Source organism: Eubalaena glacialis, chromosome 6 (assembly GCF_028564815.1).
Source record: "Eubalaena glacialis isolate mEubGla1 chromosome 6, mEubGla1.1.hap2.+ XY, whole genome shotgun sequence".
In the NCBI taxonomy this organism is placed as follows: domain Eukaryota; kingdom Metazoa; phylum Chordata; class Mammalia; order Artiodactyla; family Balaenidae; genus Eubalaena; species Eubalaena glacialis.
In genome coordinates this window covers 111,444,529-111,469,464 of record NC_083721.1, presented here as the reverse complement: position 1 = coordinate 111,469,464, position 24,936 = coordinate 111,444,529, and the positions used below count along the sequence as shown (strand labels likewise).

At 35.1% G+C, this 24,936-nt stretch overlaps 1 protein-coding gene and 1 non-coding gene across 7 annotated transcripts in view; one reads left to right on the top strand and one right to left on the bottom strand.

Moving 5' to 3' along the window:
• RSRC1 (arginine and serine rich coiled-coil 1) overlaps positions 1–24,936 on the top strand; it is a 432,307-nt gene that overhangs the window by 14,481 nt on the left and 392,890 nt on the right. The window lies entirely within an intron of this gene.
• Positions 3,946–4,052, bottom strand: LOC133094216 (U6 spliceosomal RNA). Its single transcript, XR_009701429.1, has one exon. It is a non-coding gene; the product is annotated as a U6 spliceosomal RNA (small nuclear RNA).

The window sequence follows — 24,936 nt, the reverse complement described above, 5'->3', positions numbered from 1 at the left end:
TTAGTATGTGAAACATTAACATGGTTCCAAAAGACAGCACTATAAAAGGTGTGCATGGAGAAGTATCATGCCCCTTTATACCTTCTGTCCTGTTCCTAACCACCTCCTAGAACTAATCCTATTAGTTTGTGTTTTAGCTTTCCTCCATTTCTTTTTAAACAAAGTAGTGGTTATATATGTGGCATACTATAGATACTCTTTGCACTTTGCTTTTTCTATTTACTAATATATCTTGAAAATCACTATATCAATTAATAGTACTCTTACTCATTTTTTATAGCTGCTTATTGTACTTCATTGTGTGGATGTATCATGATTTGTTTAGCCAGTTTCCTACGTATGGACCTTAAAGACAGTGCCAAAATTTTACAGATACTAAAAAGCTGTCATGAATAACCTGGTGCTTGAGTATTTTTGTATTGTTGGAGGTGTATCTTCAGGGGAAATTCCTAGAAGTGGGATTTCTGAATCAAAAGGTAAATAAGTTTGTAATTTTGTTGGAAATTGCTGAATTCCTCTCAGTAATGTAAGAGAGTTCTGTTTCCTCATAGTCTTACTGACAGAATGTCATTTTTATTTTTTATTTGATTTTATTTTTTAATTGAAATTTATTTATTTTTTACTAATTATGATTAGTTTTATTTTAATTGAAGTATAATTGACTTACAATATTATATTAGTTTCAAGTGTAAAACATAGTGATATTTTTATATGTTATATCATTTTATACATTTTATACAAAATGATCACCACAGTAAGTCTAGGTCTGTCACCGTACAAAGTTATCACAATATTACTGATTATATTTCTTATGCTGTACTGTTATAGTCCCTTGACTTATTTTGTAACTAGAAGTTTGTTCCTCTTAATCTCCCTCACCTATTTCACTTATCCCCTGCAACCCCCTCCCCCTAGCAACCATCAGAAGGTTGGTTGTATGTGAATCTGTTTCTGTTTTGTTATGTCTGTTCATTTGTTTTGTTTTTTAGATTTCACATATAAGTGAAATCGTATGGAATTTGTCTTTTTCGGTCTGACTTATTTCACTTAGCATAATACCGTTTAGGTCCGGGTTGTCACAAATGGCAAGATTTCATTCTTTTTTATGGCTGAGGAATAGTCCATTGTATATATGTATGACATCTTTATTCATTCATTTATCCATGGACACTTAGGTTGCTTCCATGTTGGCTATTGTAAATAATGCTGCAGTGAACAAAGGGGTGCATATATCTTTTCAAATTATTGTTTTTGTTTTCTTGGAAAAATACCCAAAAGTGGAATTGCTGGATTGTATGGTAGTTCTATTTTTAATTTTTTTGAGGAACCTCCATACTGTTTCCCGTAGTGCCTGTATCAATTTATATTCCCACCAACAGTGCACAAAGGTTCCCTTTTCTCTACATCTTTGCCAACACTTGTTATTTGTTGTCTTTTTGATAATAGCCATTCTGACAGGTGTGAGGTGATATCTCGTTGTTCTAATTTGCATTTTCCTCATGATTAGTGATGTTGAACATCTTTTCATGTGTCTGTTGGTCATCTGTATGTTTTCTTTGGAAAGATGTCTGTTCAGCTCTTCAGCTCATTTTATAATCAGTTGTTTGTTTTTTTGATGTTGAGTTGTATGAGTTCATTGTATATTTTCGATATTAACCCATTATCAGGTATATCATTTGCAAATATCTTCTGCCATTCAGTAGGCTGCCTTTTGGTTTTGTCGATAGTTTCCTTCACTGTGCAAAAGCTTTTTGGTTTGATGTAGTCCCATTTGTTTATTTTTGCTTTTGTTTCCCTTGCTTAAGGAGACGTGTCCAAAAAATATTGCTAAGACCAATGTCAAAGAGCATACTGCCATTTTCTTCTAAACGTTTTATGTTTTCAAATCTTAAATTTAAGTCTTTAATCCATTTTGAGTGTATGTTTGTGTATGGTGTGAAAAAATAGTCCAGTTTGATTCTTTTGCATGTAATTTTCCAGTTTTCCTAGCACCATTTATTGAAGAGGTTGTCTTTTCCCTATTGTATGTTCTTACCTTCTTTGTTGTAGATTAATTACCCGTGTTAAGTGTGGGTTCATTTCTGGGCTATGTATTCTGTTCCATTGAGCTATGTGTCTGTTTTTGTGCTAGTACCATACTGTTTTGGTTACTTTTGCTTTGTAGTACAGTTTGAAAGCAGGGAGCGTAATACCTTCATCTTTGTTCTTCTTTCTCAAAATTATTTTGGCTCTTTGGGTTCTTTTGTGTTTCCATACAAATTTTAGAATTATTTGTTCTAGTTGTGTGAAAAATGTCATGTGTATTTTGATAGGGATTGCATTGTATGTCTTCTTTTGAAAACTCTTTGTCCAGATCTTTTGTCCCTTTTTTAATTGGATTGTTTGTTTTTTGCTATTGAGTTATATGAGTTTTTTTTTCTTTTTTTCCCACTTTTTTTTTTAATTGAAGTATAGTTGATTTACAATGCTGTGCCAATCTCTGCTGTACAGCAGAGTGACTCAGTTATACACATATAGACATGCTTTTTTTAATATTCTTTTCCATTATGGTTTATCACAGGATATTGAGTATAGTTTCCTGTGCTATACATTAGGACCTTGTTGTTTATCCACTCTAAATGTAATAGTTTGCCTCTACCAACCCCAAACTCCCAATCCATTCCTCTCCCTCCCCCCCTCCCCTTTGGCAATCACAAGTCTGTTCTCTCTGAGTCTGCTTCTGTTTTGCAGATAGGTTCATTTGTGCCATATTCTAGATTCCACATATACATGATATCATACAGTTTTTGTCTTTCTCTTTCTGACTTACTTCACTTAGTATGATGATCTCTAGTTGCATCCATGTTGCTGCAAATGGCATTATTTCATTCTTTTTTATGGCTGAGTAGTATTCCATTGTATATATGTACCACATCTTCTTTATCCATTCATCTGTTGATGGACATTTAGGTAGTTTCCATGTCTTGGCTATTGTGAACAGTGCTGCTATGAACATAGGGGCGCATGTGTCTTTTTGAATTGTAGTTTTGTCTGGGTATATTCCCAGGAGTTGGATTGCTGAATCATATGGTAATTCTATTTTTAGTTTTCTGAGGAACCTCCACACTGTTTTCCATAGTGGCTGTACCAACTTACATTCCCACCAGCAGTGTAGGAGGGTTAGCTTTTCTCCACACCCTCTTCAATATTTGTTATTTGTAGACTTTTTAATGATGGCCATTCTGACTGGTGTGAGGTGGTACCTCACTGCAGTTTTGATTTGCATTTCTCTAATAATGAGTGATGTTGAGCATCTTTTCATGTGCCTACTGGCCATCTGTATGTCTTTGGAGAAATGTCTATTAAGGTCTTCTGCCCATTTTTTGATTGAGTTGTTTGTTTTGTTGTTGTATGAGCTGTTTGTATACTTTGGAGATTAAGCCCATGTCTATCGCATCATTTGCAGATATTTTCTCCCATTCAGTAGGTTGTCTTTTCGTTTTGTTTTGTTTTTTTTACTTTAATGGTCTCCTTTGCTGTGCAGAAGCTTGTAAGTTTGATTAGGTTCCATTTGTTTATTTCTATTGCCTTAGGAGACTGCCCTAAGAAAACATTGGTATGATTTATGTCAAAGAATGTTTTGCCCGTGCTCTTTTCTAGGAGTTTTATGGTATCATGTCTTGTGTTTAAGTCTTTAAGCCATTTTGAGTTTGTTTTTTTTTTGTGCATGGTGTGAGGGTGTGTTCTAACTTCATTGATTTACATGCAGCTGTCCAACTTTCCCAGCACCACTTGCTGAAGAGACTGTCTTTTTCCCATTTTATATTCTTGCCTCCGTTGTCGAAGATTAATTGACTGTAGGTGTGTGGGTTTATTTCTGTGCTCTCTATTCTGTTCCATTGATCCGTATGCCTGTTTTTGTACCAGTACCATACTGCTTTGATTACTGTAGCTTTGTAGTATTGTAAAAATATGGAGCACTTCACAAATTTGCATGTCATCCTTGTGCACAGACCATGCTAGTCTTCTCTGTATCATTCCAGTTTTAGTATATGTGCTGCTGAAGCAAGCACTGTATGAGTTTCTTATATACAGTTGACCCTTGAACGACACCGGTTTGAACTGCAAGGATCCACTTATATGTCAGTTTTTTCCAATACATATGAACTGTAGTACTACACTATTGAGTTTGGTTGAATCCATGGATGTGTATCTGGGGATGTGGAGGGTTGAAAGTTATATGAGGATTTTTGACTGTGGCGGGGAGGGAGGAGTTGATACCCCAACCCCTGAGTTCTTCAAGAGTCATCTGTATTTTGGATATTAACTTGTTATTAGATATGTGATTTACACATATTTTCTCCCATTCAGTACATTGCCTTTTCATTTTATTGATAGTTTCCTTTGCTGTGCAGAAACCTTTTCGTTTAATGTAGCCATATTTGTTGATTTTTGCTTTTGTTGTCTATTCCCAAAAATCATTGCCAAGACTTATGTCAAGGATATTTTCCCCTATGTTTTATTCTAGGAGTTTTGTGGTTTCAGGTCTTATGTTTAAGTCTTAAATCCATTTTGAGTTCATTTTTGTGTATGGTGTAAGATAGTGGCCCAGTTTCATTCTTTTACACATGACTATCCAGCTTTCTCAACACCATTTATTGAAGAGAGTATTCTTTCCTCACTGTATAGTCTTGACTTCTTTGATGTAAATTAATTGATGATATGCACATGGGTTTATTTCTGAGCTCTCTAATCTGTTCCATTGATCTATGTGTCTGTTTTTATGCTGAAACCATATTGTTTTGAATGCTTTGTAATATAGATTGAAATCAGGAAGCATGATTCCTCCAGCTTTTTCTTTTTTCTCAAGACTGTTTTGGCTATTTGGTGTCTTTTGTGGTCCATACAAATTTTAGGATTGTTTGTTCTAATTCTGTGAAAATGCCATTGGAATTTTGATAGAGATTGCATTGAATATGTATATTATTTTTGGTAATATGGATTATGTTAATTTTATACCCTGATGCCTTACTCAATTCTGTTATTGCTTGAGTTAGTTTTAGCATTGATTCTCTAGGGTTTATCAGATACACTATCGTGTTGTCTGCAAATAGAAATAGTTTTACTTCTTTTCCAATTTTTATTCTTCCGTTTGCTTTCTCTCATCTAATTGCATTGGCTTTTACTTCCAGTAAAATATTGAATACCAGTGGAGGTGATATACATCCTTGTCTTTTTCCTGATTTTAGTGTAAAAGCTCCAGTGTTTCCTTATGAAGAAATATACTGGCTCTGGGGCTAAAGTATATATATTTTGTCATGTTAAGAGAGGATCTATCACTTTGTTTTTGTTTTTTTCCAGGAACAGATATTGAATTTTGTTGAAGGCTTTTTCATCATCTGTGGATAGAATCAAGTTTTGTTTTGTTTTTTTCCCTTAGATCTATTAAGGAACTAATCTTGCTTTTCTGGAATAAATCTCAATTGGTCTTGGTGTAGTGTTTTCTTGATGTGGGATTCTGTTCACTAATTTTTAAATTTAGTACTTTTATAGTCATACGTGATGTTGGGTTTTTTTTTGCATCGTGTTTATCAGTTATACTCTTATCATTATTCTTGCTTCATACAAAGATTTGGTAAGTTTTCCTTCATTTTTAATGCTCTGGAACTATTTGTGGAGCATTGGGATTGTCTGGTATTCAGAGTTTTGGTAGATTTGTGAAACCATCTGGGCCTGGTGCTTTTTTTGTTGAATGGTGCATTGATAACTTTATTTCTTCAACAGAAATAGGTCAATTTAAACTTTATATTTCTCATAGGTTTAATTTTGGTAAACTATTTTTCTAGTATATTACCTATTTAATCTATATTTTGAAATTTATTTGCCTAGAAGTCTGGAAAGTAGTTTCTTATGATTTAAACTTTTTTTTCTTCTGTCTCAATGCTTATTTTCCTCTTGTCATTTATTATGTTGTTTATCTGTGCTTTCTCCTTTGCTTTATTAAGTTGGCTGGTTGATTATCTATTTTGTTAATTTAAAAGAAATCATTTTGACTTATTATTTAGATCTTTTTCTCCATTTTCTACCTTATTAATTTCTGCTTTTATCCTTATTTTCTGCTTTGTGCTTTCTTTGGTTTACTTTGTTATTCTTTTTCAAGTGTTTGGAGCTGCTAATTTATTTATATTTGTATTTCATTTCTATTGATAAGAGTGTTTAAGTGTATGGATGTTCTTTTAATCACTGCTTCAAATATATCCCGTAGATTTTTTCAACATATTTTTATGAGAAATTTCAAGCATACAGCAAAATTGAATTTTACAGTGAAGACCCATATATCCACCGCCTAGATATTACCATTAACATTTTATTTATCACATATCCATTTGTCTATTTCTCTCACTATCCATTAATTTATCCTAATTTTTTGATGCATTTCCAGTTTCAAGCATCAGTAGGCTTTCCCCTTAAATACTTCAGCATACTTATGAGTAAGTAGAGTTCAGTATTCCTTTATAAATTTTTTTCTTTAAAAAAAAAAAAATTATTTATTTATTTTTGGCTGCGTTGGGTCTTCATTGCCGTGTGCGGGCTTTTCTGTAGTTGCGGCGAGCGGGGGCTACTCGTTGTTGCAGTGCGCAGACTTCTCATTGCGGTGGCTTCTCTTGTTGCGGAGCACAGGCTCTAGGTGCACAGGCTTCAGTAGTTGTGGCTTGCGGGCTCTAGAGCGCAGGCTCAGTAGTTGTGGCACGTGGGCTTAGTTGCTCCGCAGAATGTGGGATCTTCGCAGACCAGGGATCAAACCTGTGTCTCCTGCATTGGCAGGTGGATTCTTAACCACTGTGTCACCAGGGAAGTCCCTAAATTTTTCCTTTTGAAAACAAAACTTTGACATTTTTCTTTGAGACAAAATTTATATACATTGAAATGCACAAATTCTAAGCATACACTTGCTGTGTTTTGATGCATGTATATACCTTCCAAAATATATTACTATTACCCCAGAAAGTTCCCTTATAATTTTTGACAATTAATTCCTGCTTGCATTCTCCTTAGAGGTAACCACTGTTTTGACTTTTTTCTACCGTAGATTAGTTTTCATGAGTGTTAAAAATTTTTATTCAGCATGATACGTTTGAGATTCATTCATGTTGCTGTGTATGTCAGTAGTTCATTCCTTTTTATTGTTGAATAGTATTCTATTGTATGGATATGTTACATTTTTTTCTAGAATTTTATGTATATATAATCACATAGTAGTGATATTTTACATAGTAGTGATATTTTACAAGGGGCTTCTTACAGTAAGCATAATGCTTTGATGTATGTATCATTACTTCATTCCTGTTTATTGCTAGTAGTGAACTACCACAGTTTATCTATTTTCTTGTTATGGACTCCTGGGCTATTTCTGGGTTGGGCTATTATGAATAAAGCTACTACAAACATTTCTTTTACAAGTCTTTTTTGTGGATATCTATATTCATTTCTCTTAAGTGAAAATCTAGTAATGGAACTTCTGAGTCATAGTGTAGGTGTCTGTTTTAGTTTTTTTTTTTTTAATTAATTAATTTATTTATTTATTTTTGGCTGTGTTGGGTCTTCGTTTCTGTGCGAGGGCTTTCTCTAGTTGTGGCAAGCAGGGGCCACTCTTCATCGCAGTGCGTGGGCCTCTCACTGTCACGGCCTCTCTTGTTGCGGAGCACAGGCTCCAGACGCACAGGCTCAGTAGTTGTGGCTCACTGGCCTAGTTGCTCCATGGCATGTGGGATCTTCCCAGACCAGGGATAGAACCCGTGTCCCCTGCATTGGCAGGCAGATTCTCAACCACTGCGCCACCAGGGAAGCCCCCTGTTTTAGTTTTATAAGAAAAAAATAGCTTTCCAAATGATTTTCTATGGCTGTATCGTTTTATATTCCCACCAAAAATGTTTATGAGTTCCAGTTACTTACAAACTCACCCACACTTGGTGTGTTAGTCTTATTAATTTTAGCCAAAGTGGGGGGCTTGTAGTGCCATTTCATGGTTTTAATTTGCATTTATAATTTTAGCTTTTTTGTTTATATCAATGGTGCATTCAAATGATTTTTTTAATTGTAAAAAACACATAAATTATAATTTTAAACAAATTTTCAAGGTACATTTTAGTATTGTTATCTGTATGCACACTGTTGTACAGAAGATTTCTAGAACTCTTTCATCTTCTGTGACAGAAACTCTAAACCCTTGGAACAACAACTCCCAGTTTCCCCCTCCTCCCCTGTCTTGGCAATCACCATTCTACTTTGTTTCTATGAGTTTGATTGCATCAGACAACTCATATATAAGTGGGATCATGCAGTGTTTGTCTTTTTTTATTTTCTTATTTCACTTAGCATAATGTCCCAAGTTTCATCTATGTTATAACACAGGACAGGATTTCCATCTTTTTCAAGGCTGAATAATATTCCATTCTATGTATATACCACATTTTCTTTATGTGTTTATCCATTGATGGACACTTAGATTGTTTCCACATCTTGGATATAGTGAATAATGCTGCAGTGCAGATGGGTGTGCAAATATTTCTTCAATATCCTGCTTTCAGTTCTTTTTGGTTATATATTCAGAAGTGGGATTGCTGAATCCCTATGGTAGTTCTATTTTTAATTTTTTGAGGAACCTCCATACTGTTTCCATAGCTGCTTGCACTATTTTACAATCTAACCAACAGTGCACAAGGGTTCCAATTTCTTCACATACTTGCCAACACTTAATTTTTCTTTTTTTTTGATAGTCACCATCCTAACAGGTATAATGTGGTATCTTTGTTTTTGATTTGCATTTTGCTGTTGATTTAGTAATGTTGAGAATCTTTTCATATTCCTGTCAGCCATTTACACATCTTCTTTGGAGAAATGTTTATTTGAGTTTTTTTACCAATTTTTAATCTGGTTATTTGTTTTTTCATTTATGAGTTATAGGGATTTTAAAATATATTCTGTATATTAACCCCTTACCTGAGCTATGGTTTGCAGATATTTTCTGCTATTTGATAGATTGTCTTTTCACTCTGTTGATTGTTTCCTGTACAAAAGTTTTAAGGTTTGATGTAGTCCCATTTATCTAATTTTTCTTTTAAACCTGTGCTTTTGGTGTCATATGCAAGCAATAATTGACCATTTCAATGTCACAATGCTTTTACCCTTTCTTCTAGGAGTTTTATAGTTTTAGGTATCATGCTTAGCTCTTTAATCCATTTGAGTTAATATTTATATATGGTGTTAAAAGGGTCCACCTTCATTCTTTTGCATGTGAATACACAGTTTTCCCAACAATTGTTGAAAAGGCTGTCATTTCTCCATTGTGTAGTCTTGTCACCATTGTCAAAGATCATTTTACCATATACACAAGGGTTATTTTTGGGCTCTCTTTTCTGTTCTGTTCGTCTATATGTCTGTCTGTATGCATATATCGTACTTTGATTACTGTAGCTTTGTAATATATTTTGAAATCAGGAAGTATGAGGCCTCCAGTCTTGTTCCTTCTCAAGATTGTTTTGGCTACGTGGGTCCTTTGAGATTCCATATCAATTTTAGAGTTTTTTTTTTTCTGTTTCTGCAAAAAATGCCATTTGAGTTTTGATAGGAATTGCTTTGAATCTGTAGATAGCTTTGGTAGTATGGACTACTGTGAAAGTTTAACAATATTAAGACTTCTGTTTCCTTGGTTAAGTTTATTCCTAAATTTTTTGTTTTTAATGTTACTGTAAGTGGGATTGTTTTCTTAATTTCCTTTTCAGATTGTTCATTGTTAGTATATAGAAATGCAAATTATTTTTGACTGTTGATTCTCAATTTATTAGTTCTAACATTGTGTGTCTGTGTGTAATCTTAGGATTTTCTACATATAAGATCATGTCAATTGTAAACAGAGATATTTTTCCAATTTGGATGCTGTTTATTTCTTTTTCATGCCTAATTGCTCTGGCTAAGAATTCTAGTACTGTGTTGAGTAGAAGTGGTGAGTGTGGGAATCCTTGTCGTGTTCCTGAATTTAGAGGAAAAACTTTCAGTTTTTCACTGTTGGGTATGATGTTATCCCTGGGTCTTTTATATATGACCTTTCTAATGTTGGGGTACTTTTCTTCTATTACTAATTTGTTGACTGTTTTTATCATGAAAAGGTGTTGAACTTTATGAAATGATTTTTTTCTACATCAACTGAGATGATCATGTGTTTTGGTTTTTTAAAATATTTATTTAGCCGTGTCAGGTCTTAGTTGCGGCACGCAGGATCTTCTGTTGTGGCGTGCGGGCTTCTCTCTAGTTGTGGTCTGCAGGCTCCAGGGCGCGCAGGCTCAATAGTTGTGGTGCGCAGCCTCTCTAGCTGTGGCACGCGGGCTCCAGAGCGCACGAACTCAGTAGTTGCGGTGTGCAGGAGCTCTAGTTGTGGCCCATGGGCTCTAGAGCGTGTGGGCCTAGTTGCCCTGAGGCATGTGGAATCTTAGTTCCCCGACCAGGGATCAAACCCACGTTGCCTGCATTGGAAGGCGGATTCTTAACCACTGGACCACCAGGGAAGTCCCAATCATGTCTTTTTTTTGTTCTCCATTGTGTTAATGTGGTATATTACATTTATTGATTTTTGTATATTTAATGTTCTTTTCATTCAAGGGATAAATCCCATTTGGTTATGCTGTATAAGTGTTTTAATGTGCTGCTGAATTTGGTTTGGTAGTGTTTTGTTGATCTTTTTGCACCAATGTTACTCATGGATATTCATCTGTAGTTTTATTTTCTTGTGGTATGTTTGTATGTCTTTGGTATCAGGGTAATAATGATGGCTTATAACATGAGTTTGGAAGTGTTCCTTCCTCTTCAATTTTGAGAGGGATTGGCATTGTTATTTAAATGTTTGGTAAAATTCTCCAGTGAAGCTGTCTGGTCCTGAGCTTTTATTTGTTGGGAGGTTTTTTATTGCTTTTTCATTCTCCTTGCTTGTTCAGATTTCTTATTTCCTTATGATTTAGTCTTAGTAAATTATATATTTTTAGAAATTTATTCATTTTTTCTGTTATTTAATTTGTTGGTGTATAATTGTTCATAGTAGTTTCATAATCCTTTTTATTTCTTTTATTATATTTTGTTCTTTTTCTAGTTCTTTGAGTTGTAAAGGTAGGTTGTTGGTTTGAGACTTCTAGCCTTTTTTAAACATAGGCATTTCCTGCTATAAACTACCCTGTTAGGACAGCTTCTGTTGCAACCCATAAGTTTTGGTATGTTGTGTTTTCATTTTCATTTTTCTCAAGATATTTTCTAATTTCCCTTGTGATTTCTTTTTTGACCCATTGGTTTTTTTCAAGAGTATGTTGTTTAATTTTTACATATTTATGAATTTCCCAGTTTTTCTGCTGCTGTTGTTTCATTCAAGTGTCTTTTTATTGTGGTCATAAAAGATACTTTGTATAACTTCAGTCTTCTTAAATTTGTTAAGAGTTATTTTGTGACCTAACACATGATCTGTCCTTCAGGAATGTTCCATGTACAGTTGTGAAGAATGTGTATTCTGTTGCTGTTGGGTGGAGTGTTTTGTATATGTCTGTGAGGTGCAGTTGATCTACAGTGTTGTTCCAGTCCGCTGTTTACTTATAGATATCTTCTGTCTGGTTGTTCTATCCATATGGAAGGTGGGTTATTGAAATCTCCTATTCTTATTGTGTTACTCTCTATTTTTCCTTCAATTCTGTCATTGTTTCATACATATGAGTACTCTGTTATTAAGTGTATGTATATTCATAACTGTTACATTTCCCTAGTGAATTGACCCTTTTATTATTGCATAATATCTTTTTATCCAGGTTTTGGCAGTTATGAATAAAGCTGTTTTAAACATCTGTATGGAGATTTTTGTGCGGACATATGTTTTCAACTCCTTTGGGTAAATAGTAAGGGGTGGAATTGCTGGATCATATGGTAAAAGTATGTTTAGCTTTCTGAGAAACTGCCAGACTGACTTCTGAAGTGGCTGTCCCATTTTGCATTCCCAACAGTAAATGAGAGTTCCTATTGCTCCACATCCTTAACAGCATTTGGTGTTGCCAGTTTTCCAGGTTTGGGTCATTTGAATAGGTTTTTAGTGGTATCTCATTGTTATTTTAATTTGTATTTCCCTGATGGCATATGAAGTGGAACATCTTTTCATATGCTTATTTGCCATCTTTGGTGTGTTGTCTCTTAAGGGCCATATTGTAGTTGGGCTGCTTGTTTTCTTATTTTTGACTTTTAAGAGTTCTTTGAATATTTTAGGTAACAGTCCTTTATCAGATGTGGTTTTTTGCAAATATTTTCTGCCAATCTGTGGCTTGTTGTTTTATTCTCTGATGTTGTCCTTTGCAGAGAGTAGATTTTTTTAAAAAATTATACTGATATTTTTAAGGGAAAAGTATGTGGCATTTTCAAACAACATTTTGTAAAAAATTTCAAAATCATTAAATCATTTGAAATATTTTCATTGTTCTTTAAAAATATTTTTTTTCTTGTCATAAGTTTTAAGATCTATTTTCTTTGCAATTTTTCAAATATGCAATACAGATTATTCATTTTGGTCACCATGCTGCACATTACATCCCCATGTTTTAATTATCTATCTTATTGCTGGAACTTTGTACCTTTTGACCCCCTCCACCTACTTTTAAGAAGTTTTAAATTTTAACGATGTCCATCTTATCAATTATTTCTTTCATGGATCATGCCTTTGATGATATATTTAAAAAGTATACATATCCAAGGTTATCTAGGTTTTCTCCTATGTTCTAGGTGTTCTGTAGTTTTATGTTTTAAACTTAGGTCTGTAATTCCTTTTGAGTTAATTTTTGTGAAAAGTATAAGGTCAATGACTAGGTTCATTTTTATACATGTGAATGTCCAGCTGTTCCAGCACCATTTGTTGAAAGGAGTATCTTTGCTTCATTGTATTGCTTTTGCTCCTTTGTCAAAGATCAGCTGACTGTTTTTATGTGGGTCTATTTTTGGGCTCTTTGTTCTGTTCCATTGATTTATTTGTGTGTTCTTTTGCTGATACCTTACTGTCTTGATTACTATAGTTTTCTAGGAAGTCTTGGAGTCGAGTAATGTCAGTCCTCCGACTTTATTATTTTCCTTCAATATTGTGTTGGCTATTCTGGGTTTTTTGCCTATCCATATAAACTTTATAATCAATTTGTTGATATTCACGAAATAACTTGTGGGGATTTTGATTTGGATTGCATTGAATCTAGAGAGCAAGTTGGGAAGAATCATTGTCTTGACAGTATTGAGTCTTCAAATCTATGAACATGGAATATCTCTTTCTTTAGTTCTTTGATTTTGTTCATCAGAGTTTTGTGATTTTTCTCAAATAAATATTGTATATACTTTGTTAGATTTATACCTAAGCACTTCATTTTTTATTTTTTTTTGGTGCTAATGTAAATGGTATTGTTTTAAATTTCACTTGTTTATTGCTGGTGTATAGAAAACATTTATTTTCTGATAATTTCAAATTTAAAGAAAACTTACAGGTGTAGTACAAAGACCTCCTGATACCCTTTATTTATCTTCTTCAATTGTTGACATTTTGTTAAACAATTGCATCTTTATATAGTTTTATAGTTAGAATTGTTTTTTATGCATTTGTCTGTTAAATTCTGTACCAGAATTAGAAGTGCTTTATCTATCACCATTACAATATCATAGTATTCTGTATTTGCTTATATATTTACCTTTGCCAGCTTTATATTTTTGTATGTTTTTATCTTGCTGTCTTGTGATAAACATTTTAATTTGGAGGAATCCCTTGCAGGTCCAGTGATGATGAATTCCCTCAGCTTATATTAATCTGGGAAAATATTTCTCATTCAATTTTGAAGGATTATTTTGCTGGTTATAGTATTCTTGGTTGGTAGTTTTTTCTTGTAGCACTTTGAATATATCATCCCGCTCCCCTATGGCTTGTAAAGTTTCTTCTGAGAAATCCACTGGTAATCTTATGGAAGCTCCCTTATACATGATGAGTTGATTTTCTCTTCCTGCTTTCAAGATTCTTGCTTTGTCTATGACTTTTGACAGTTTATTTAAAATCGGTCTTGGTGTGGGGCTCTTTGACTTTATCCTAATTGGAAATTTTTGACTTCTTGAATTTGGATATTCATTTTCTTCCTCATATTTGGGAAGTTTTCATCCATTCTTCAGATAAGTTCTCTGTCCCTTTCTTCTCATTCTGGAATTTTCATAATTCATATATTGCTTGTCTCGTTTGTGTCCCATAATTTCCTTAGGTTTTTTTTTTCTTTTTTCTCCATGTTTTTTTGTTTGTTTGTTTGTTTGTTCCTCTGACTCAGTAATTTCAAAATACCTGTCTTTGAGTTCACCGATTCTTTGTTTTGCTTGATCAAGTCTGCTGCGGAACCCCTCTAGTGAATTTTTCAATGCAGTTATTGTATTCCTCAGTTCCAGCATTTTTGTTTGTTTTTTTTCTATAGTCTCTCTTTGTTGATATTTTCATTTTATTCATGTACTGTTTTCTGATTTCATTTAGTTGGACATCTGTGTTCTCTTGTATATCATTGAACTTCTTTAAGACAGTTATTTTGAATTCTTGTCAGGTAACTCGTAGATCTCCTTTTCTTTTGGGTTGATTTCTGTAGGTTTATTTTGTTACTTTGATTGGATCTTGTTTTCCTTTTTCTTCATTTGCCTTGTAATATTTTGCTGTTTTATATATTTGAAAAAACTGCCACCTCACCCAGTCTTTAGGGACTGGCTTTGTACAGGGGAATACCTTCACCAGTCAGTCCAGCTAGAGATTTTGGGGACCTCTGAAACCTTTTTATGTAGGTTGCACCTTCTCTAGACTTGTGCATGTAGTTTCCCACTTTGAAGTTTGCTGACTTTTTTTTCAGGAGCTTTTAATCTCTTGCTGTTTCTGCTATGGTAATTCAGGTAATTCAGTTCTGTGGTAATTCAGGTTGTCTTGTGCTACAGCAACAAGCAGCCCCACTCTCCTTTGTTGTCAGTAGCCTCCAGGCATCCAAAGTATGCCAACTCCCCATCAGCACTCTGAATCAGGCAAGACATACATACCTTTCCTTCAGGCAAGTCTGAAAATCTGGAACAGTGGATGCTTGCTCCACTTTTCTCTCTCCTTCCCAAGGTAGAAATTTCGAGTTAGGCACTTTCTTGTGGTTGCTTTGAGACATGTTCACCCCTTTTTGCTGCACTAGAAGTTCTCTGGTTCTCCACCAAGCCACTGCACCTCTCTTGCTTTCAGCAACCTTCAGTCATCCAAACTATCCTGGTTTCATTAGCATTCAAAATCAGCAAAGACAGAAACCAGCCCCTGGGCTAGCCCTTTGAAAAGCTGTAATGTTGGGTGAATGTTCCATTTTTCTCTACCCCCACAGCCTCCAAAGGAGAAGCCACTAGCCAATGTGAGCTGTGCCAGTTTTGGGGAGGGGGTGTTGTGGGTAAAGTGATGGCTCTTTTTAGTTGTTTCAGTGTAGCTGTTCTTGATTTTCTGCTCACGTGGGGTACCACGTCTTTATTGGTTTCTGGAGTTCTCATAAAAATATTTTGGTCTGTATATTGTTTTTATGTTGTTGTGTCTGTAAGGCAAACAGGGCTGGGATTTCCTATTCTGCCATCTTGCTGAAATCATTCTCAAATTATTTTTTTGTGTGTTGTATGAAATATAGGTTCATCTTCTCCCCAATATGATAGTCTAGCACCATTTAAAAAAAAGTTTCATTTTCCTACAGAGTAATGCTGGTGCTTTGTCAAATACCAGTTGATTGTATGAAATTAATTCTGTTGGTTCAGTGGTCTATTTGGTTTCATTGATCTATTTTTACTCCCATACCCCATGATCTTGATTACTGTAAACTTGCAGTAAGTCTTAAAATCAGATATTACTTTTTGTATTTTTATATGAGTTTTATAATTACTTTGACAATTTCTTCAAATGATCCTGTTGGGATTTTTATTGGGAGGTAATTCAATAAAGAGAATAGGAGAATTGACATTATAACACTTCACAAACATGGTGTATCTCTCCATTTTGTGGAACTTTCTTTATTTCTCCTAATAATGTTTTGTGCTTTTCAGTGTAGCAGTCTTGCACATGTTTTGTTGAATTTATTTAAAAAATTTTTGACACCACTGAAAAGGACTTATTTTAAAATTTCATTTCCAATAATTTGCTGCCAATATATTAAAATATAATTGACTATATATTATGTATTATGAACATTATGCATTCTGTACATTTCTGTATGTTTATTTCAAATCTTATAACCTTACTGTTCTTATTAGTTCTAGCAGGTATGTTGACTATGCCTTAGGATTTTCTGTGAAAACAATCATTGAGACAGTTTTACTTTTAAAACTCTGTGCCGTTTATTCAGTTTTCTTGGCTCATTGCATTGTCTAGAATTTCCATTTCAATGTTGAAGAAAAGTGGCAAAATTGGGCATTCTTGCCATTTTCCCTGTGTTAGGAGGAAAGGATTCAGTCTTTTACCTTCAAATTTGATGCTACGTATAGGGTTTTTGCACTACCCCTTATAAAACTGAAGAAGAACCTTTTATATTTTTTGTTTGCTGAGAATGTTTTTAGCAACAGTGGGTGTTGATTTCTGTCAAATGCTTTTTCTCATCTATTGGGATGATTATGGTTTATTTTCTAATATATTTTCATCTTTTTTTGTTTTTACTCATCTCTTGATTTGTATTCTAACTTTGCAATCACTTTTGTACATTGAAGGTTCCACAGTCAGCTTGATTTTGTTGTTTTTTAGTTGTCTCACATGGAGCTAAAATAATGCTATATATCATACCATATCCAAAAGACCCACTGAGTGTAGCTTGTGTTTAAGATTTTTACAAATTTAGTCATGAATCAGGCATTCCCAGGCAAATATTTCCTGATGTTATTGACTTTCTGGGCTCCTTGGCATGCATCTTTTTTATTTTTGTTTTTTTATTATATTTTTTAAAAAACTAATATTTATTGGAGTATAGTTGATTTACAGTGTTCTATTAGTTTCTGCTGTACAGCAAAGTGAATGAGTTATACATATACATATATCCACTCTTTTTTAGATTCTTTTCCCATCTAGGTCATTGCAGAGTACTGAGTAGAGTTACCTGTGCTATACAGTAGGTTCTTACTAGTTACCTATTTTATATATAGTAGTGAACCTTTTCTTTTTTTTGAATTTTATTTTATTTATTTTTTATACAGCAGGTTCTTATTAGTTATCCATTTTATACATATTAGTGTATATATGTCAGTCCCTATCTCCCACTTCATCACACCACCCCACCCTACCCCCCACCAGTTTCCCTGCTTGGTGTCCATACGTTTGTTCTACATCTGTATCTCCATTCTGCCCTGCAAACCGGTTCATCTGTACCATTTTTCTAGGTTCCACATATATGCATTAATATACAATATTTGTGTTTCTCTTTCTGATTTACTTCACTCTGTATGACCGTCTGTAGATTCATCCACGTCTCTACAAATGACCCAATTTTGTTCCTTTTTATGGCTGAGTAATAGTCCATTGTATATATGTACCACAACTTTATCCATTGGTCTGTCGATGGGCATTTAGGTTGCTTCCATGTCCTGGCTATTTTAAATCGTGCTGCAATGAACATTGGGGTGCATGTGTCTTTTTGAATTATGGTTTTCTCTGGGTATATGCCCAGTAGTGGGATTGCTGGGTCATATGGTAATTCTATTTTTAGTTTTTTAAGGAACCTCCATACTGTTCTCCATAGTGGCTGTATCAATTTACATTCCCACCAACAGTGCAAGAGCATTCCCTTTTCTCCACACCCTCCCCAGCATTTGTTGTCTGTAGATTTTCTGATGACGCCCATACTAACTGGTGTGAGATGATACCTCATTGTAGTTTTGATTTGCATTTCTCTAATAATTAGTGATGTTGAGCAGCTTTTCATGTGCTTCTTGGCCATCTGTACGTCTTCCTTGGAGAAATGTCTATTTAGGTCTTCTGCCCATTTTTGGATTGGGTTGTTTGTTTTTTTAATATTGAGCTGCATGAGCTGTTTATGTATTTTGGAGATTAATCCATTGTCCATTGATTCATTTGCAAATATTTTCTCCCATTCTGTGGGTTGTCTTTATGTCTTCTTTATGGTTTCATTTGCTGTGCAAAAGCTTTTAAGTTTCATTAGGTCCCATTTGTTTTTATTTCCATTACTCTAGGAAGTGGATCAGAAAAGATCTTGCTGTGATTTATGTCAAAGAGTGTTCTTCCTATGTTTTCCTCTAAGAGTTTTATAATGTCCGGTCTTACATTTAGGTCTCTAATCCGTTTTGAGTTTATTTTTGTGTATGGTGTTAGGAAGTGTTCTAATCTCATTCTTTTACATGTAGCTGTCCAGTTTTCCCAGCACCACTTACTGAAGAGGCTGTCTTTTCTCCATTGTATATCCTTGCCTCCTTTGTCATAGATTAGTTGACCATAGGTGCGTGGGTTTATATCTGGGCTTTCTATCCTGTTCTGTTGATCTATATTTCTGTTTTTTGTGCCAGTACCATATTGTCTTGATTACTGTAGCTTTTTAGTACAGTCTGAAGTGAGGAAGTCTGATTTCTCCAGCTCCGTTTTTTTCCCTCAGGACTGCTTTGGCTATTAGGGGTCTTTTGTGTCTCCATACAAATTTTTTTTTTTTAAAGTCACCTTCTTTTTAAATTTATTTATTTATTTTTGGCTGTGTTGGGTCCTCGTTTCTGTGCGAGGGCTTTCTCTTAGTTGCGGTGAGTGGGGGCCACTCTTCATCGCGGTGCGCAAGCCTCTCACTGTCGCGGCCTCTCTTGTTGCGGAGCACAGGCTCCAGACGCGCAGGCTCAGTAGTTGTGGCTCACGGGCCTAGTTGCTCCGCGGCATGTGGGATCCTCCCAGACCAGGGCTCGAACCCGTGTCCCCAGCATTGGCAGGCAGATTCTCAACCACTGCGCCACCAGGGAAGCCCCTCCATACAAATTTTAAGATTTTTTTTCTTCTAGTTCTGTAAAAAATGCCATTGGTAATTTGATAGGGATTGCATTGAATCTGTAGATTGCTTTGGGCAGTATAGTTATTTTCACAGTATTGATTCTTCCAATCCAAGCACATGGTATATCTCTCCATCTGTTTGTATCATCTTTAATTTCTTTCATCAGTGTCTTATAGTTTTCTGCATACAGGTCTTTTGTCTCCCTAGGTAGGTTTATTCCTAAGTATTTTATTCTTTTTGTTGCAGTGGTAAATGGGAGTGTTTCCTTAATTTCTCTTTCAGATATTTCATCATTAGCGTATAGGAATGCAAGAGATTTCTGTGCATTAACTTTGTATCCTGCAACTTTACCAAATTCATTGATTAGCTCTAGTAGTTTCCTGGTGGCATCTTTAGTATTCTCTATGTATAGTATCATGTCATCTACAAACAGTGACAGTTTTACTTCTTCTTTTCCAATTTGTATTCCGTTTATTTCTTTTTCTTCTCTGATTGCTGAGGCTAGGACTTCCAAAACTATGTTGAATAATAGCGGTGAGAGTGGACATCCTTGTCTTGTTCCTGATCTTAGGGGAAATGCTTTCAGTTTTTCACCATTGAGAATGATGTTTGCTGTGGGTTTGTCATATATGGCCTTTATTATGTTGAGGTAGGTTCCCTCTGTGCCCCCTTTCTTAAGAGGTTTTATCATAAATGGGTGTTGAATTTTGTCAAAAGTTTTTTATGCATCTATTGAGATGATCATATGGTTTGTATTCTTCAGTTCGTTAATATGGTGTAGCACATTGATTAATTTGCATATATTGAAGAATCCTTGCATCCCTGGGTTAAACTCCACTTGATCATGGTGTCTGATCCTTTTAATGTGTTGTTGGATTCTGTTTGCTAGTATTTTGTTGAGGATTTTTGTATGTGTATTCATCAGTGATATTGGTCTGTAATTTTCTTTTTTTGTAGTATCTTTGTCTGGTTTTGGTATCAGGGTGCCAGTGGCCTCATAGAATGAGTTTGGGAGTGTTCCTTCCTGTGCAATTTTTTGGAAGAGTTTGAGATGGATGGGTGTTAGCTCCTCTCTAAATGTTTGATAGAATTCACCTGTGAAGCCATCTGGTCCTGGACTTTTGTTTGTAGAAGATTTTTAATCACAGGTTCAATTTCATTACTTGTGATTGGTCTGTTCATATTTTCTATTTCTTCCTGGTTCAGCCTTGGAAGGTTATACCATTCTAAGAATTTGTCCATTTCTTCCAGGTTGGCCATTTTATTGGCATAGAGTTGCTTGTAGTAGTCTCTTAGGATGCTTTGTATTTCTGTGGTGTCTGTTGTAAGTTCTCCTTTTTCATTTCTAATTTTATTGATTTGAGTCCTCTCCCTCTTTTTCTTGATGAGTCTGGCTAATGGTGTATCAATTTTGTTTATCTTCTCAAAGAACAAGCTTTTTAGTTTTATTGATCTTTGCAGTTGTTTTCTTTGTTTCTATTTCATTTATTTCTGCTCTGATTTTATGATTTCTTTCCTTCTGCTAACTTTGGGTTTTGTTTGTTCTTCTTTCTCTAGTTCCTTTAGGTGTAATTTTAGATTGTTTATTTGAGATTTTTCATTTTTCTTGAGGTAACGCTGGTATTGCCATAAACTTCCCTCTTTGAACTGTTTTACTGCATCCCATAGGTTTTGGATCGTCGTGTTTTCATTGTCATTTGTCTCTAGGTATTTTTTGATTTCCTTTTTGATTTCTTCAGTGATCTCTTGGTTATTTAGTAACGTATTTTTTAGCCTCCATGTGTTTGTGTTTTTTACGTTTTTTCCCCTGTAATTGATTTCTAATCTCATAGCATTGTGGTCAGAAAAGATGCTTCATATGATTTCAGTTTTCTTAAATTTACTGAGGCTTGATTTGTGACCCATGACGTGATCTATCCTGGAGAATGTTCCGTGTGCACTTGAGAAAAAAGTGTAATCCGCTGTTTTTGGATGCAATGTCCTATAAATATCAATTAAATCTATGTGGTCTTTTGTGTTATTTAAAGCTTGTGTTTGCTTATTAATTTTCTGTTTGGATGATCTGTCCATTGGTGTAAGCGAGGTGTTAACATCCCCCACTATTATTGTGTTACTGTCGATTTCTCCTTTCACGGTTGTTAGCGTGTGCCTTATGTATTGAGGTGCTCGTTTGTTCGGTGCATAAACATTTATAATTGTTATATCTTCTTCTTGGATTGATCCCTTGATCATTATGTAGTGTCCTTCCTTGTCTCTTGTAACATCCTTTATTTTAAAGTCTATTTTATCTGATATGAGTATTGCTACTCCAGCTTTCTTTTGATTTCCATTTGCATGGAATATCTTTTTCCGTCCCCTCACTTTCAGTCTGTATGTGTCCCTAGGTCTAAAGTGGGTTTCTTGAAGACAGCATATATATGGATCTTATTTTTGTATCCATTCAGGGAGCCTGTGTCTTTTGGTTGGAGCATTTAATCCATTCACATTTAAGGTAATTATATGTATGTATGTTCCTATTGCCATTTTCTTACTTGTTTTGGGTTTGTTTTTGTAGGCCTTTTCTACTTTTGTTTCTCACTGAGAGAAGTTCCTGTAGCATTTGTTGTAGAGCTGGTTTGGTGGTGCTGAATTCTCTTAGCTTTTGCTTGTCTGTAAAGCTTTTGATTTTTCTATCGAATCTGAATGAGATCCTTGCTGGGTAGAGTAATCTTGGTTGTAGGTACTTCCCTTTCAACGCTTTAAATATATCATGCCCTTCCCTTCTGGCTTGTAGAGTTTCTGCTGAGAAATCAGCTGTTTATGTTATGGGAGTTTCCGTCATGTTATTTTTCGTTTTTCCCTTGTTGCTTTCAAAAATTGTTCTTTGTTTTTAATTTTTGTTAGTTTGATTACTGTGTGTCTCGGCATGTTTCTCTTTGGGTTTATCCTGCCTTTGACTCTCTGCCCATCCTGGACTTAGGTGGCTATTTCCTTTCCCATGTTAGGAAGTTTTCATCTATAATCTCTTCCAATATTTTCTGGTCCTTTCTCTCTCTCTTCTCCTTCTGGGAGCCCTATGATGTGAATGTTGTTGCATTTAATGTTGTCCCAGAGTTCTCTTAGGCTGTCCTCATTTCTTTTCATTCTTTTTTCTTTATTCTGTTCCATGGCAGTGAATTCCACCATTCTGCCTTCCAGGTCAGTTATCTGTTCTTCTGCCTCAGTTATTCTGCTATTTATTCCTTCTAGTGTAGTTTTCATTTCAATTATTGTATTGTTCATTCTCTTTGTTTGTTCTTTAATTCTTCTAGGTCTTTGTTAAATATTTCTTGCATATTCTCAATCTTTGCCTCCATTGTTTTTCCGAGGTCCTGGATCATCTTCACTATCATTATTCTGAATTATTTTTCTGGAAGGTTTCTTATCTCCACTTCATTTAGTAGTTTTTCTGGGGTTTTTTTCTTGTTCCTTCATCTGGTACGTAGCCCTCTGCCTTTTCATCTTGGCTGTCTTTCTGTGAATGTGGTTTTTGTTCCACAGGCTGCAGGCTTGTAGTTCTTCTTGCTTCTGCTGTCTGCCCTCTGGTGGATGAGGCTATCTAAGAGGCCTGTGCAAGTTTCCTGATGGGAGGGAGTAGTGGTGGGTAGTGCTGGCGGTTGCGGTGGTAGGCAGAGCTCAGTAAAACTTTAATCTGCTTGTCTGCTGATGCGTGGGGCTGGGTTCCCTCCCTGTTGGTTGTTTGGCTTGAGGCGACCCTACACTGGAGCCTACCTTGCTCTTTGGTGGGCCTAATGGCCGACTCCGGGTGGGCTCATGCCGAGGAGTACTTCCCAGAACCTCTGCTGCCAGTGTCCTTGTTCCCACGGTGAGCCACAGCCACCCCCACTTCTGCAGGTGACCCTCTAACACTAGCAGGTAGGTCTGGTTCAGTCTCCTTTGGGATCCCTGCTCCTTCCCCTTGGTCCTGATGCACACACTACTTTGTGTGTGCCCTCCAAGAGTGGAGTCTCTGTTTCCCCCAGTCCTGTCAAAGTCCTGCAATCAAATCCTACTAGCCTTCAAAGTCTGATTCTCTAGGAATTCCTCCTCCAGTTGCCGGAGCCCCGGGTTCGGAAGCCTGAGGTGCGGCTCAGAACCTTCACTCCAGCGGGTGGACTTCTGTGGTATAAGTGTTCTCCAGTTTGTGAGTCACTCACCCAGCAGTTATGGGATTTGATTTTATTTTGATTGCGCCCCTCCTACTGTCTCACTGTGGCTTCTCGTTTGTCTTTGGATGTGGGGTATCTTTTTTGGTGAGTTCCAGTGTCTTCCTGTTGATGATTGTTCAGCAGTTAGTTGTGATTCCCGTACTCTCGCAAGAGGAAGTAAGTGCACGTTCGTCTACTCCGCCACCTTGAACCAATCTCTTTTTCTTCTTAATAGAGAGCGACTTTGAATTTTATTCAAGAAGTCAGATTGAAGACTTTTTGTGTGGCGTAAGGTAATCATTGACTCAGGTGATTTCTTAAATTGGACAGCTTCTTAGTACATATGTATGAATATAATATGTATTTCAGTAGTGACTTATAACAATAATAATACTTTCAAAATTCATTTATTGATGTTAGGTTTTTCTATAGTAATTTTAAATCTATTTATAAAATTGCTAGTATTTATCTCATTTATATAGCAGTTACTGTATATATGCTATTTTACTATATTTTACAAACACAAGGAATGGTATTTGAAATCAGCCATCTCATTAATGAATAGTTTTGTTTTATTTCCTGTTTTTCTCCTTCACACAATATCTAGGTATATAGATATTGACACATTCTTCTATCTAAAGCTGGGAGAGTTAGCATAAATTTGAAGAAATGAATTCTGAAATATATTTTTTCTTGTTTTATAAAGTATAATGTTTTAATTGACCTATCTCCATGTTGCTTTTCCCTTCAATGCTATATAGGTTTCTACACACAAAAAGCATTTAGACTATGTGGGGTGGTAAGACAAACACACCCCATGTGTTGCACATACATGCACACTCACATATGCACTCATACACTCAGTGGAGACAAACACTGTATGAGACAGTTTAAATCTACTAATTGTATCCTATAGACTCCAGGTATGTAGGATGTTAGGGAAGAGGGTGATTACTGTGTATTAGACAAAATTAGGAAATTTTTCATAAAGAATGTGATATCACATGTAGAAAAAGTAAAAAATATTTATTAATTGGAAAGAGAGTGTAACATAATTTCTGAAAATGCATTTATCTAATAAAATAGTGTGTTGAAAGTACTTTTTAAACTGTAAAGGCCAGAAAAAATGTTAGGGTTTTTAAAAGTTATTTTAATTTTTATTTCTGTATACTGTGTGTACTATAATATACTTGTGAATTTTCATCTCTTTTATCATATTTCATTAGTTTTAGAGGTTTAAAAATATATTCAATTCTCATTTGCTCCATGCCTTGATTATCTGTTTAAGGAACAAAGGATAGCATTCCTGATGTGCTAACTTTTTCTGGTGTCCTTTTCTGAGTATTAAGGTGAAAGATTGTACTTTATTATAACAGTGGAACAATTCATATTATTTCTTCAACTTGAATAATGTTGAATTTTTTTAAATTAAAAATTAGATTAGCCTCATATGACTACTTCATATAAAAGTAATCTAACAGATGATCCTTGTTCATGTCATGAAATCTAAGGAGTAAGTATCTGGGAATCCCACTTAATTCTTTACAGGGTGATCTATCCTTTTCTTGTTTTTGTAATGTTTTCCTCCTTCTCATACACTACATGTATTGTGTTGCTCTTTTCAATTTTACAGATATTTTTCTAATCACTGAATGAAATCAGAGCTCCTTTAGAATTCATTTATTTGTAATCTTTTGATTTTCCATGAACCCAAAGAAATCATTGGGGTTTCCATTAGAAAACTA